At 40.7% G+C, this 12,949-nt stretch overlaps 1 protein-coding gene across 4 annotated transcripts in view; it reads right to left on the bottom strand.

Annotated features, from left to right (window-relative positions):
• LOC143770190 (synaptotagmin-1-like) overlaps nucleotides 1–12,949 on the bottom strand; it is a 261,510-nt gene that overhangs the window by 99,603 nt on the left and 148,958 nt on the right. Inside the window, exon 1 of one of the 4 annotated variants that reach the window (XM_077259565.1) lies at nucleotides 2,861–2,882. The exons of the other annotated variants lie outside the window; for them this stretch is intronic. The gene's annotated coding sequence lies outside the window, so the exon portion shown is untranslated. Of the gene's footprint in view, nucleotides 1–2,860; nucleotides 2,883–12,949 lie in introns of those variants that run through there. 4 annotated transcript variants of the gene reach the window in all.

Below are 12,949 nucleotides of genomic sequence, written 5' to 3'. Positions count from 1 at the left end.
AATTTTGCAGATTTTTTGCGGATTTCCCACTATATTATTGCATTGAGAACCTCCGGAAAAAAACAAAAACGCACCAAAAACACAGTAAAAAAACGTGCAAAAAACGCATGCGGATTTCTTGCAGAAAATGTCCAGTTTTGCTCAGAAAATTACTGCAAGAAATCCTGAACGTGTGCACATAGCCTGAAGGTTCTCAATTTTTGTAAGGCTACGTTCACATTTGCGTTGTGCGCCGGAGCGTCGGCGCCGCAACGCACAACGCAAACAAAAACGCAGCAAAACGCATGCACAACGCTGCGTTTTGCGCCGCATGCGTCCTTTTTTCCATTGATTTTGGACGCAGCAAAAATGCAACTTGCTGCGTCCTCTGCGCCCGGACGCGGGCGCCGCAGGGACGCATGCGGCGCAAAACGCAAGTGCGACGCATGTCCATGCGCCCCCATGTTAAATATAGGGGCGCATGACGCATGCGGCGACGCTGCGGCGCCGACCGCAAATGTGAACGTAGCCTAAGATGGTCACAAACTAAGTTTCAGCCCTTTTACATGCTAACTATGTACTATACAGCAACCACCAACAGGGAAACCAAAGACCTTAATAATCTAAAGGTGCCCAGCTCACGTCAAAGGTATCAAACTCCAAACTACACTTAGCCAAATAAATCACTCACTCTCCAGACGTCACCACTCCCACAAACTTTAAATCTGTTGCTATTTTTTGCTTTTATTTTATTCCCAATCCTCCTATTTTGCTTTTTAAAGGGAATCTGACAGCAGGTTTTTGATCTATAATCTGAGAGCAGCATGATGTAGGGGCAGGCAGGCTGATTACAGTGATGTGTCACTTACTAGGCTTTGTTGTTGTTTCAATAAAATAAGTGTTTTATTAGCAGAAGATTATCAGTACAGGACTAGGTGTCTCATGCTACATAGTCCTCCTGCTTTATGTTTCCCTGCCCCCACCACTGACCAGCTTTCTGCCTATGCACAGTGTACACAGAAAAATGGGTGGGGTTATACAGAGCTCAACATTCAGAAAACTGCTGGATCTGCAGCAGAGAAAACTGTGATTTTATCAAAATTGCTGCAAGCAGCACAGTAAGTGATATAGCACTGGAAACATGCTGCTCTCAGATGAAGTAGCAAAATCTTAGTGACAGATTCCCTTTAAATATCCACCATACTGATCCAGAGATATGGGCCTTTTTATTTAGTGCCAGGTCTTATGGTCTTTCCAAGGGGGCAGTGATCATATGATATTATATATATATTTTTTTTAATCATTTTGAAATTCTGCAATTCTCTCTTCGGCTTCGGACACATTGACTCCGTGTTATACATCAGCTTGGATCTATGGAGTAAAATATATGACTGTATGAAATCAAACAGGAAGGAGGCTTCAGCAGAAACAAGGAGAGGAGCGTCGTAAATGTCAAATGCCTGATTCATAGTCATCATTACGGACTCCAGAGGGAAGAAAGCACGAGCTGGAGGGGACTGTAGCTCTGGATTGGAACCTAATCAGCATGTGACTCATTTTAGCTGCAAGACTTGTTTATGAATTTGCATAATTAACAATAAAATACATAATGTGAATATATTAGCAACATAATACTCGATGGTAAAGAGTAACCGTCGTTTTCATTTTTATTTCATGCATCAATGGTACACATGTAAGTATGCCACTTTTTCGCTGAACACATATGGTGGTCTGAGCAGGCCGAAACTGGTGCAAAAAACCAAAAGATATGAACAATACTTTGTCTATATAAAACTTTATGATGGCGCCTGAAAATGTAAAGGTGCGTTCCCCTTTCAGAGGCCACGTGCTACCTATACAAGTGCCATTTTTTACAAATAGAACGTCTGAAATGTTTCTACAAACACATTGTGCAACCAACTCCTGATCTTTTAACTCGTTTTTGACCCTGAGTTTTTTTAATGGTTAAAATATCTGAAATACATTTGTTTCACCTATAAAATGAGTGCTACCAAAAATCACATTGCAAAACAGTGCTGTAAAAGTTTCTGAATTTCCAGGATGCACATTTAACCATCCGGTCGAAAAACGTCTTGTATATACGTAGCTTTATCCATCAGATGTCCGTTTATCTCGTACTGATTATTTTGATCAGAGTTTGATCAGAGTGTGGTCCGATTGTCATTCGGTTTTCTTTAACGTTTTCTTCTCCTATGTGACAGTCTGTTAAAATTGGATTTTGCTTTAAAAAAATGCCTGCTTTATTGTTAAAAGAATGCAGAAAAGCATCTGTCAAAAAAAAAGTTGTCAAAAAAACACTGGGCAACTGCTCAAAAAACTGTCGCCAATTAAATATGCTGATTAAACAAAAAAAAAAAGCTAAATAGACCATCAAAAAAATGCAAAAGCGTTCTCCTCCTGAAAAGGCCTGAGGTTTCGCCCTCCTGAAAAAGCTGTCATGTGTACAAATGCTTTCTAGTGATAGTATTCTATTGCATATCCATATTGTATCTTCTTTTTTTGTTGTTGCTAGTATACATGTTTATTCCCTGGAGCATTGTTAATAAGTTTTTATACCCATCTGGTCTCCTTACGGTATGTCAATGGTATCTCTGTCAAACTCTGCACTGATGAGGGGCAGGTGGTCCGAAACAGTTGTCTCTAGATGGGTGCCTCCTTCGATTAATTTCCTTAGCCATTTTGCATGGCTCATTAGATTTGACTACTGGTCCAGAAATAAAATCAGACCAATGTGAACAGGTACATTTTACTGGTTGTTCATAACCACAAGTCACTGGATTATTAATTGGGATACACATGGATTAGCGAGGAAAAGCTAAAGTAATCGTAATTATGTAATAGGAGAGAAGCTATTACTCACTCTTTTCTTGATGGTTTCTTCTACAGTCTGTTACGTATAAGTGTAGCTATTTGTATCCAGAAATCTGTGACTGTTCTGCTCTTCTATTTCTGAACATTTATCATCCCTTAGGTATACATCTGTCTGCAACCAGAATTCTAGGAGCAAACATGTCAACAAAACACTAGGTCACATCTGCTTAGCGCTAAATGAGGAGCTATAACCTACGTGGCTTTAAGTCGAAAATCAACATGATAGAATAATCTTCTGCTCCGGGACCAGGGGCATCGAGTCAATCATTTTATTAAATAAATGATAATAAATGAGGCACCTGACAGGATAAAGCCATGACCCTCAGTAATGCATGTCAGAAAATGGAATTGCAGTCTACAATTACGGATGACTGGTAGACCACTCATTCTAGAGGGAGTCTTCTACCGGAATTGACTTTCTGAATCATCTGTAAATTGTTAAAAAATAATAAAGTGGTTGGTGCAATTTTATCAATTTTAGAGTTTTCAGTAATGTTGTATTTTAGATATGGCCACCCCCTGACGAAGGATAAATACTTTCCGAAACGCGCGTCGGGTGTACGCAGGCACAGGATTCAGCCCCCCCAGGTATATGTAACGTATTTTTGCTGTACTATCTCACACTTAGTTATATGTTTTCAGCATGTGCTGACACACTATCTAATAACCTCTTGGTAGGTTCCTGCACTTTTGCACTTTATATTTTGAGTGTTATATATTAAAATCAGATATTATCTGATATTGTGCACTTGGTCACTTTATTTTGTGATATGGGTATATTTGTGCACTAAATTATTTGCTTTTTACATATATTTTTGCACTATTTGTTCTTTATATGCAACACCTCCCCCCCTTTTTAATTTTTTTTTAGTACAGTTATTTTATATTATTTTAGTACAGTTTTTTTCACGTACAGCATAAACTAGAAAATCCTGGTATTGTGGTGGGGATTCTGCTGGGAATTATATACTATTTTATAATCCTATTGTTGCGCAAAATTTGTATGTTTTTATACACATATAATTTTTTGATTTTGTAATCATTGCCATTCCTAGTAATAAAGCTATATTTTAATATTCCCATGCTTATATATTTTTTCTGGATTTTGGTCCATACTGTATTGCATTGGTTATAACTATATCGTTTATTGTTCAGCAAGCCAACTGAGGTGCAAGAACATTGTTGGCCGCTACCCATCATAATGTTATGAGCAAGGAGATGGTCAGACTGGTTAATTGTCCAGGGCTCTATCCACAAAAGGGCCCCCAGCCATTATCAGGGCATTGATGCATTATCAGTGCAGTTCCCAAATTTAGAAATGGAAAAGGACCATTGGTGACATCATGGTCATGTGACCAAAGTTTCTTCACCCTGCACTGGATCTGTTTATGTGTCTTCAACCAAAGCACCCTTTCTTTTCTCCTTCGTTTTGGGACTGAGAGGTTTCCAAGTATTCCGTATGTTTTTTGGTTCTGCTCGTTTTCCTCCATCTTTCCTTAGTGACTGTGTGAACATGTTCATAGACCTGTGCCTCATCCTGTAATTTATGTGCATTTATTTCCATTAGTATTATTGCTTTGGTGTTGCACATTATCTATAGTGAGGGAGCAGGTAAAGATTTGGCACACTCTGGAGTTGTGGTACATTGTTCTACTGTTCAGAGACACCTGCACAAACATGACATTCATGGAAGAGTCATCAGAAGGAAACCTCTCCTGTATCCTCACCATAAAATTCAGATTCAGAAGTATGCAAAATAACATCTAAACAAGCCTGATGCATTTTGGAAACAAGTCCTGTGGACCGATAAGGTTAATATAGAAATCTTTGGTCACAATAATCAAAGGTTTGTGTTGAGAAAAAAGGGCACAGAATTTCAGGAAAAGAACATGTTGGTAACAATTAAGTATTAGGGTGGATCAATCATGTGTTGGGGTTATGTTGCAGCCAATGGTACGGGGAACATTTCACGGGTACATGGAATAATGGATTCAATGAAATTTCAACAAATTCTTGATGCAAACATAACACCTTCTGTAAAAAGGCTGAAGATGAAAAGAGGATGGCTTCTACAAATGCATAATGATCCTAAACACATGTCAAAATCCACAATAGATTATTTCAAAAGGCGCAAGCTGAAGGCTTTACAATGGCCCTCACAGTCCCCTGAACTGAACATCATTGAAAATCTGTGGCTAGACCTCAAAATAGCAGAGGATGCAAAACGACCCAGGAATCTCACAGAATGGGAAGAATTTTCCATGGAGGAATGGATAAAAATCCCTCAAACAAGAATTGAAAGACTCTTGTCTGGCTATAAAAAGCGTTTACAAGCTGTGATACTTGCAAAAGAGGGTGCTACTAGGTACTAACCATACAGGGTACCCAAACAATTGCATCGGCCATTTTCCTTTTTGCAACTTTTAAAATGTAAAATGTGGAAATGTGGTTCTTTAATGTATATATCGCAGACTCACATGAATGAACATATAGTAAGGACTCACTATAAAGCACCACATTGCAACGTCTCCAGATTCCTCCGATGTAAATCATCTTAGCGTAACCTAGTACCTCACCATGCAAAGAAAAACTCCATAGCACGTATGGGTCATCAAGTTTATTTTACATATTATCTAGGACAGAAATGACATTGTCCATAGTAACTGAATATCTCCTAGCCAATAATGGATACACGTAAGTGTGACATCTATAAGTTTGGTGCGTACTAACCGCAGAGTGACTTAGTTATCAGTATGGAAGAGCAGTTTGCAAAAATAGTGCGTAGAGCAAAGGTCCTCGAGACTAAGCAGTAGGCAGCCTTTAAGATGTATAGGATATATCTGTGATAAATTCCACTCAATCGTCCATAAAGTCAACTAATCCAATGGGTACAGAGCAGTGGCGTAACTTTAACCTCGTGGGGCCTCAATGCAACATCTCCAAAAAGGTCCTCAACTGCCTTTGGACTGTAATAGTATTGGTCTTCTCATATGAACCAAAGGGCCTTTTTTGTTCCCCCTGCACCTACTATAATTATGCCCCTGATACAGAACTAGGAGAAGGCACTAATATTATACATAGCACCTGATAAGTTTGGGTCTTGAACAAATTGTGCGTTGGGCCAAGTAAGGTCTCTGTGTTTTTTAATTCAGAATTTTCTGAGCTTCTGGATCCTTGTAGGTACCGAGTCCTTGTATGGAAGAAAGCTGGCAATACCCCTAATGGCCACTATACAACCTATAGAGCTGTGCTACATCCCCACATATTTCACATGACCACTGCAGCCAATCAGTGACTGTTAAATATCAACTTCACTTACCTTACACTTCCCTTGGACGAGACTCAGATGTCTAGGGTAGGTTTGAGCGACGCAGCTCACTGCTTGATTGGTTGCAGAACTCACGTGACATAAAACATAACAATGTCTGACCAGTGGCAGCAGATGCAGCACCAACATCGTTGGAACACCACTGATTTAGGAAATGTATATAAACTGTTTTTTTTTTCAATAGGACATTGTTTCGTTTAAGAAGGAGTTGTCCAAGTAGGGGACACCCAGCGGCGTAACAATCCTGGTCTCCAAGGGTGCAGGAGGGGACCTACCGATGGCAATGTCTATTTTGGCTGGATGTTCATGAAAGGATGCACTTTCAGTTGAAATGTATTGTGGCGCAGAGAACCGCTGGATCCCTGCACTGCAATACACGCGGCTGGCCAGTCAGAGGTCTGAAGCTGATTTTGCCCATCATGGGTGGCGCATGGAAGATACGTCAGCTGCAGGCCTCTATGATGGTTAGAGAGGAGGGTGTCGCATGTCCTGGGAGCAGAAGAAAGAAAGAATTGTTTATTTTTTTAAATGTGTTGGAAAAGAGCAATAGGACAGAGGACATTATTACGGGATAAGTCTCAGGATGGGGGACATTATACCAGGAAGGAACTTAGGATGGAGGACATTATCCCAGGATGAAACTCGGGATGGGGGACATTATGCCAGGAAGGAATTCAGGATCGGGGACATTATGCGAGGAAGGGAGAAAGGGTCCACGATGGGGGACATTATACCAGGAAGGAACTCAGGATGGTGGACATTATACCAGGAAGAAACTTGGGATGGGGGACATTATACCAGGAAGGAACTCAGGATGGGGGACATTATCCCAGGAAGAAACTTGGGATGGGGGACATTATACCAGGAATGAACTCAGGATGGAGGACATTATACCAGGAAGACACTCAGGATGGGGAACATTATACCAGGAATGAACTCAGGATGGAGGACATTATACCAGGAAGACACTCAGGATGGGGAACATTATACCAGGAATGAACTCAGGATGGTGGACATTATACCAGGAAAGAACTCAGGATGGAGGACGTTATACCAAGAAAACACTGAGGATGGGGGACATTATACCAGGAAGACACTCAGGATGGGCATCATTATACCGGGAATGAACTAAGGATGGTGGATATTATACCAAGAAGGAACTCAGGATGGAGGACGTTATACCAAGAAAACACTCAGGATGGGGAACATTATACCAGGAAGAAACTCAGGATGGGGAACGTTATACCAGGAATGAACTAAGGATGGTGGATATTATACCAGGAAGGAACTCAGGATGGAGGACGTTATACCAAGAAAACACTCAGGATGGGGAACATAATACCAAGAAGAAACTCAGGATGGGGAACATTATACCAGGAATGAACTCAGGATGGGGAACATTATACCGGGAATGAACTAAGGATGGTGGATATTATACCAGAAAGGAACTCAGGATGGACGACGTTATACCAAGAAAACACTCAGGATGGGGAATATTATACCAAGAAGAAACTCAGGATGGGGAACATTATACCAGGAATGAACTCAGGATGGTGGACATTATACCAGGAAGGATCTCATGATGGGGGACATTATACCAGGAAGGGGCCCATGATGAGGGACATTATGTGAGGAAGAGAGAAAGGGTCCACGTTTGGAGACATTATTACTGGAAGGGGCCCAGAATATGGGACATTATTACAGGAAGGGGCCCAGGATGGAGGATATTACTCAAAGGGGTCCAAGATTGGGGAGATTATTACAGGAAAAGGCACAGGATGGGGGACATTATCACTGGAAGGGGCCCAGAATGGAGGACATTATTACAGGATGGGGAAATTATCACATGAGGGGACAAACACTTATGTCTTCATAGTATCTCAGAATATTAAGATTTAAGAGTCCTCAGTGGTTAATACCTTTATAAAGGCTAGTTTAAAAGATGGCAATAAATTGCAGCTTTCAAGACTACTCAGGTCTCTTCATCAGGCGTACAATAACACAATACTACAATACTTACTATGCACAAAACCTTTGTCACACTCTTCAGGTTTTTTGCTATTCTATGCCTGATGAAGAGACCTGAGTAGTTTCAAGAGCTTGCAATTTGTTACCATCTTTTCACTTAGCCATTAAAAGGTATCAACCACTGAGGACTCTCAAATCTTAATATTTCTCTACTGCCATGTCTTTGCCCTCCTCATAACAATATGGGGCAGCAGTAGATAAGTAGATTTGGGAGTGGAATAGGGAGGCACAGCTGTTAATATCTCATTCTGCAGCACAACCATTGTATTTGGAAGTAGCTGGCAGGCCCGGACTGACAATCTGCCCCGTCGGGCAGATTCCTGGTGGGCTGCAGCTCTAAGACACATAGTGGGTCACAGTCCCTGGTTTCATGGCCCGGCCCTTTAATTACACATTGATCATAGTTAGTGTGCACTGCCGGCTAGCTGGAGTTGGGTAGATAGTTATTGAGCCTAGTAAAGGTACCCAACTTATTATGGGGGTCTATCAAGTCGGTCGTAATGTCAAACATGACGGAATTTGTGACAAGGACTCCGACTGCAAAAGTGAACATCACCTTAGTGGGATAAACGCTCTAAAATAAAATCCAGCAATTCTTATATTTTAGCATTTCACTTCCAATACCGGGGAATTAAACCCATTTGTCTCGCAATCAAGGTGCATTCGTCGCGCGGAGGATGTTTTAATTATAAACTGGTCAAAATGTTCTTTCATTACTTCATTACTCATTTTTAACAAGGTGTTTAACACAAAATAATGGCAAGTCTCTGCCGGTAGTATTACATATTCATATGCTAAATCTACATTTCTCATCATGATAGTCAAATAGTAATATAACAAATTAAAATAAATATTGGCTCATTACACAAGCAGAAAATATTTAATCACATTTGATAGGCATCTCATCGGCACAGGTGCTACTGTAGGAAAATTTCCCCCAAGAGAATAAATATCTTCTGTTCATCTCTGGCGGACCGGATTAGGGATATTTATTTAGAAATTTAATTGACGTTTATTCTAGATATTCCGCAAACGCCTATCTAATGGTGCAGGTTATACAATTCTTATGGGCAGCTGCGAGGAAAAAAATAAGTGAACCCTGTATTGTTTCTCACTAAAATGTGGTCTGATTGTTACCTAAATCACAATTGTAGACAAACAACATCCAACTACACTAATAAATAAAATGAATAAATAAATAATCAAATCAAATTCAATTAAAGCCTTAATCACCAGGATAAGAAGAAAAATAATCACCAAAAGCATTATATTTGCAAACAGTATAACTAAATATTCTGGTCAAGGCACAATAGAGAAGGAAAAATACTTTTGAAATTCGAATTTGCCAACTTTACAAATCTTCAAATAAAATTTAATTCTACGGTAAATTGATTAGTCGTAAATAGAATATAACACGGTTACTTCTCTGTTTCTTTCTCCTTATCGAATAAATCTGGATTATTCTCTTTTCTTCACACACTAATATTCTTCATTGCTGTGCTGTCAAACACTATCTGTACAGTTTATTCAGTGTTTTATTGTTTTTCCTCCTTATCGCTATGGCTTAATTGACTCCAAACTGGCTGCTCCATTTCCTGCTTCAGCTTTTATGCAGGCTACGATAGTCCGTTCTGTTTGACTTTACTATACTATGCAAGATGATACTTGCAAGAAATTATGGGGAAGCCGACCAGGCCATGCTGGAGCCCTTATCATCCTTTTTTGTCTAATACAATCTTCTGCAATGTGCAAAATGGCAAAGACCACTTTATTTCATTTGGCAGGTTCAGAAAATTCCTAAAAATGTACAAAAGGTTTTTGCCCACATTCGTTGGTCCCATCAGGGCTTGCTTTTGAACCCTCCACAAAACGGGATTCGGGCACCATCAAGGCGATAGACTATAATGATGCCAACAGAGCCAATGTGCCCTATGTCATGCATCATTTTTGGTGTCTACGCCTAGTGGAGGTGGACACTCAAAGTAGACTGCATCTGGGTGTCCGCCTCCAGTAGATCTATACATCCAAAAAATTATGCACGTCAGAGCACACGTTGACTCTGTTGGCACAATGGCCCCATCGGTGCTTACGCCTGAATCCCGTTTTCTTGGGGTTTTGACATAAGCCCAGACAGGACCAAAGAATGTGGGCAATAAGAAAGAATCCTAAGGGATAATGTTTCTCCTTGTTGAGAATGCCATGTTGGCATAAGGGGCGAACACACTGAAATATGTGTCTGCAAATGGAGTGGCTAGTTTGGTTTCTTATTTTAAGTCATGTGGCAAGGCTTGTTAAAGGCTCGATATTGACTTTTATAATTGTTACTTACAATAACTGGCACTAGAGTTCCTGTCCTAGGCTATTTGCACATTGCAAGGCCTTTACATCTCCTTACATCGACTTAGTGCTCTCCACAAGGAGAATGATTATTCCTTAGACATCCATCATCCAAACGAGATCTCCTGCTTTTCACTGATGAGGGGCAAACACCCTGAAACATGTGTTTCCAAATAGATAGTCTAGTTTGGCTTCTTATTCTAAGTCATGTGGCAGGACTTGTTAAAGGTTCGATAGTGACTTTTAGGATTGCTTCTTCTAATAACTGGCACTAGATTTCCAGTCTTCTGCCTCTCTGAACAGACTATTTGCATATTTAAATTCCCAGAGAAGCATTGCATGGCCTATAAGTCTCCTTACATCAACTTGGTGCTCTCCATAAGGAGAGACATTAGCCCTTAGATCCCCGTCTGAGGCCTCTCACCCAGTCAAACCAGCTCTCCCACTATGCACTGATGAGGGCCAAACACCCCGAAACACAGTGTCTGCAAACAGAGTGTCTGATTTGGCTTTTTATCCTAGGTCATGTGGTAAGGCTCGTTAAAGGGTCAATATTGACTTTGAGGATCACTATTTCCAATATGTTATGCTGTGTCCTCATCCCCTCTGAAGAGACTAAAAATTTGACCCAAATTTGATTTACATCAAATCGATTCTCATGTGCTGTACGTACCATCGATAGCATTATGTATGCAGCATGTTATGTGGGTGCAGGAGTGAGTTCTTTTCCAAAATGTAAAATTATTGTTACTGGCCCTCAGTAATAGAGGAAAATTGGTGTAAAGAAAACAAAATAGAGACAAAAGAAGCTTCTTTTATATCCATCACAATTATGACTGCCAGGATTTTAACAGGTGATTGCAAGCAGTTTGTGTTAAATGCAACAGTTGAGTAGATGAATACTTTGAATACTTGTAAATGGAAGGCAATTATGGGAGAAAAGTATAGAAAGGGCACCGAGGCACAAAAGAGCTGCCGAAACCTGGCAGCAAAGGAAAGACCAACGGTTCCTTGTGAGCAAAATGTATTTGTTACTATGGCACATGCTGTCACATCAAGCCACCCACACAGACATCCTGCCACTGAGAAAATGCCTTCTTTTCTATTGTGCGTTCTCAGATTCCAAAATCTGAAAATTAGGTATTGTTTATAAGGATCTCACACAGGCAGCATGGTATGGCTTCACTATAATGTTAGAAAACATACGAGCCATTCACCCTTGTGCTGGATAGTCTACCTCTGTCCTAACATTACCAGAGAAGGAGTGGGATTGCCCAAGAAGACCCCATCACCAATATATTTTGGAGATAGGGTACTGGGGGATAAGGTAATTGCCCAGGATACCCCTCACTAATACATTTTGGAGATAGGGTACTGGGGGTTAAGGTAATTGCCCAGGACCCCCATCATCAATATATTTTGAGATAGGGTACTGGGGAATAAGGTAATTGCCCAGGACCCCCATCACCAATATATTTTGAGATAGGGTACTGGGGAATAAGGTAATTGCCCAGGATCCCAGTCCCCAATATATTTTGGAGATAGGGTACTGGGGGTTAAGGTAAGTACCCAGGACCCCCATCACCAAGATATTTTGGAGATAGGGTACTGGAGAATAAGGTAATTATCCAGGATACCCATCACTAATACATTTTGGATATAGGGTTCTGGGGGATAAGGTAATTGCCCAGGATCTCCATCCCCAATATATTTGAGATAGGGTTCTGGGGGATAAGGTAATTTCCCAGGTTCCCCATCCCCAATATATTTTGGAGATAGGGTTCTGGGAATAAGGTAATTGCCCAGGATCCCGGTACCCAATATATTTTGGGGATGGGGTTCTGGGGGATAAGGTAATTGCCCAGGACTCCCATTACCAATATGTTTTGGAGATAGGATACTGGGGGATAAGGTAATTGCCCAGGATCCCCATCACCAATATATTTTGGAGATAGGGTACTGGGGGTTAAGGTAATTGCCCAGGACCCCCATCACCAATATATTTTAGATAGGGTACTGGGGGTTAAGATAAGTACCCAGGACCCCCATCACCAATATATTTTGGAGATAGGGTACTGGGGAATAAGGTAATTGCCCAGGATCCCGGTCCCCAATATATTTTGTAGATAGGATACTGAGGGTTAAGGTAATTGCCCAGGACCCCCATCACCAATATATTTTGGAGATAGGGTACTAGGGACTAAGGTAATTGCCCAGGACCCCCATCACCAATATATTTTGAGATAGGGTACTGGGGAATAAGGTAATTGCCCAGGATCCCAGTCCCCAATATATTTTGGAGATAGGGTACTGGGGGTTAAGGTAAGTACCCAGGACCCCCATCACCAAGATATTTTGGAGATAGGGTACTGGAGAATAAGGTAA

Source organism: Ranitomeya variabilis, chromosome 4, assembly GCF_051348905.1.
Source record: "Ranitomeya variabilis isolate aRanVar5 chromosome 4, aRanVar5.hap1, whole genome shotgun sequence".
NCBI lineage: Eukaryota > Metazoa > Chordata > Amphibia > Anura > Dendrobatidae > Ranitomeya > Ranitomeya variabilis.
Note: the sequence above shows the minus strand (reverse complement) of the source record. Positions and strands in the feature narration are given on the sequence as shown.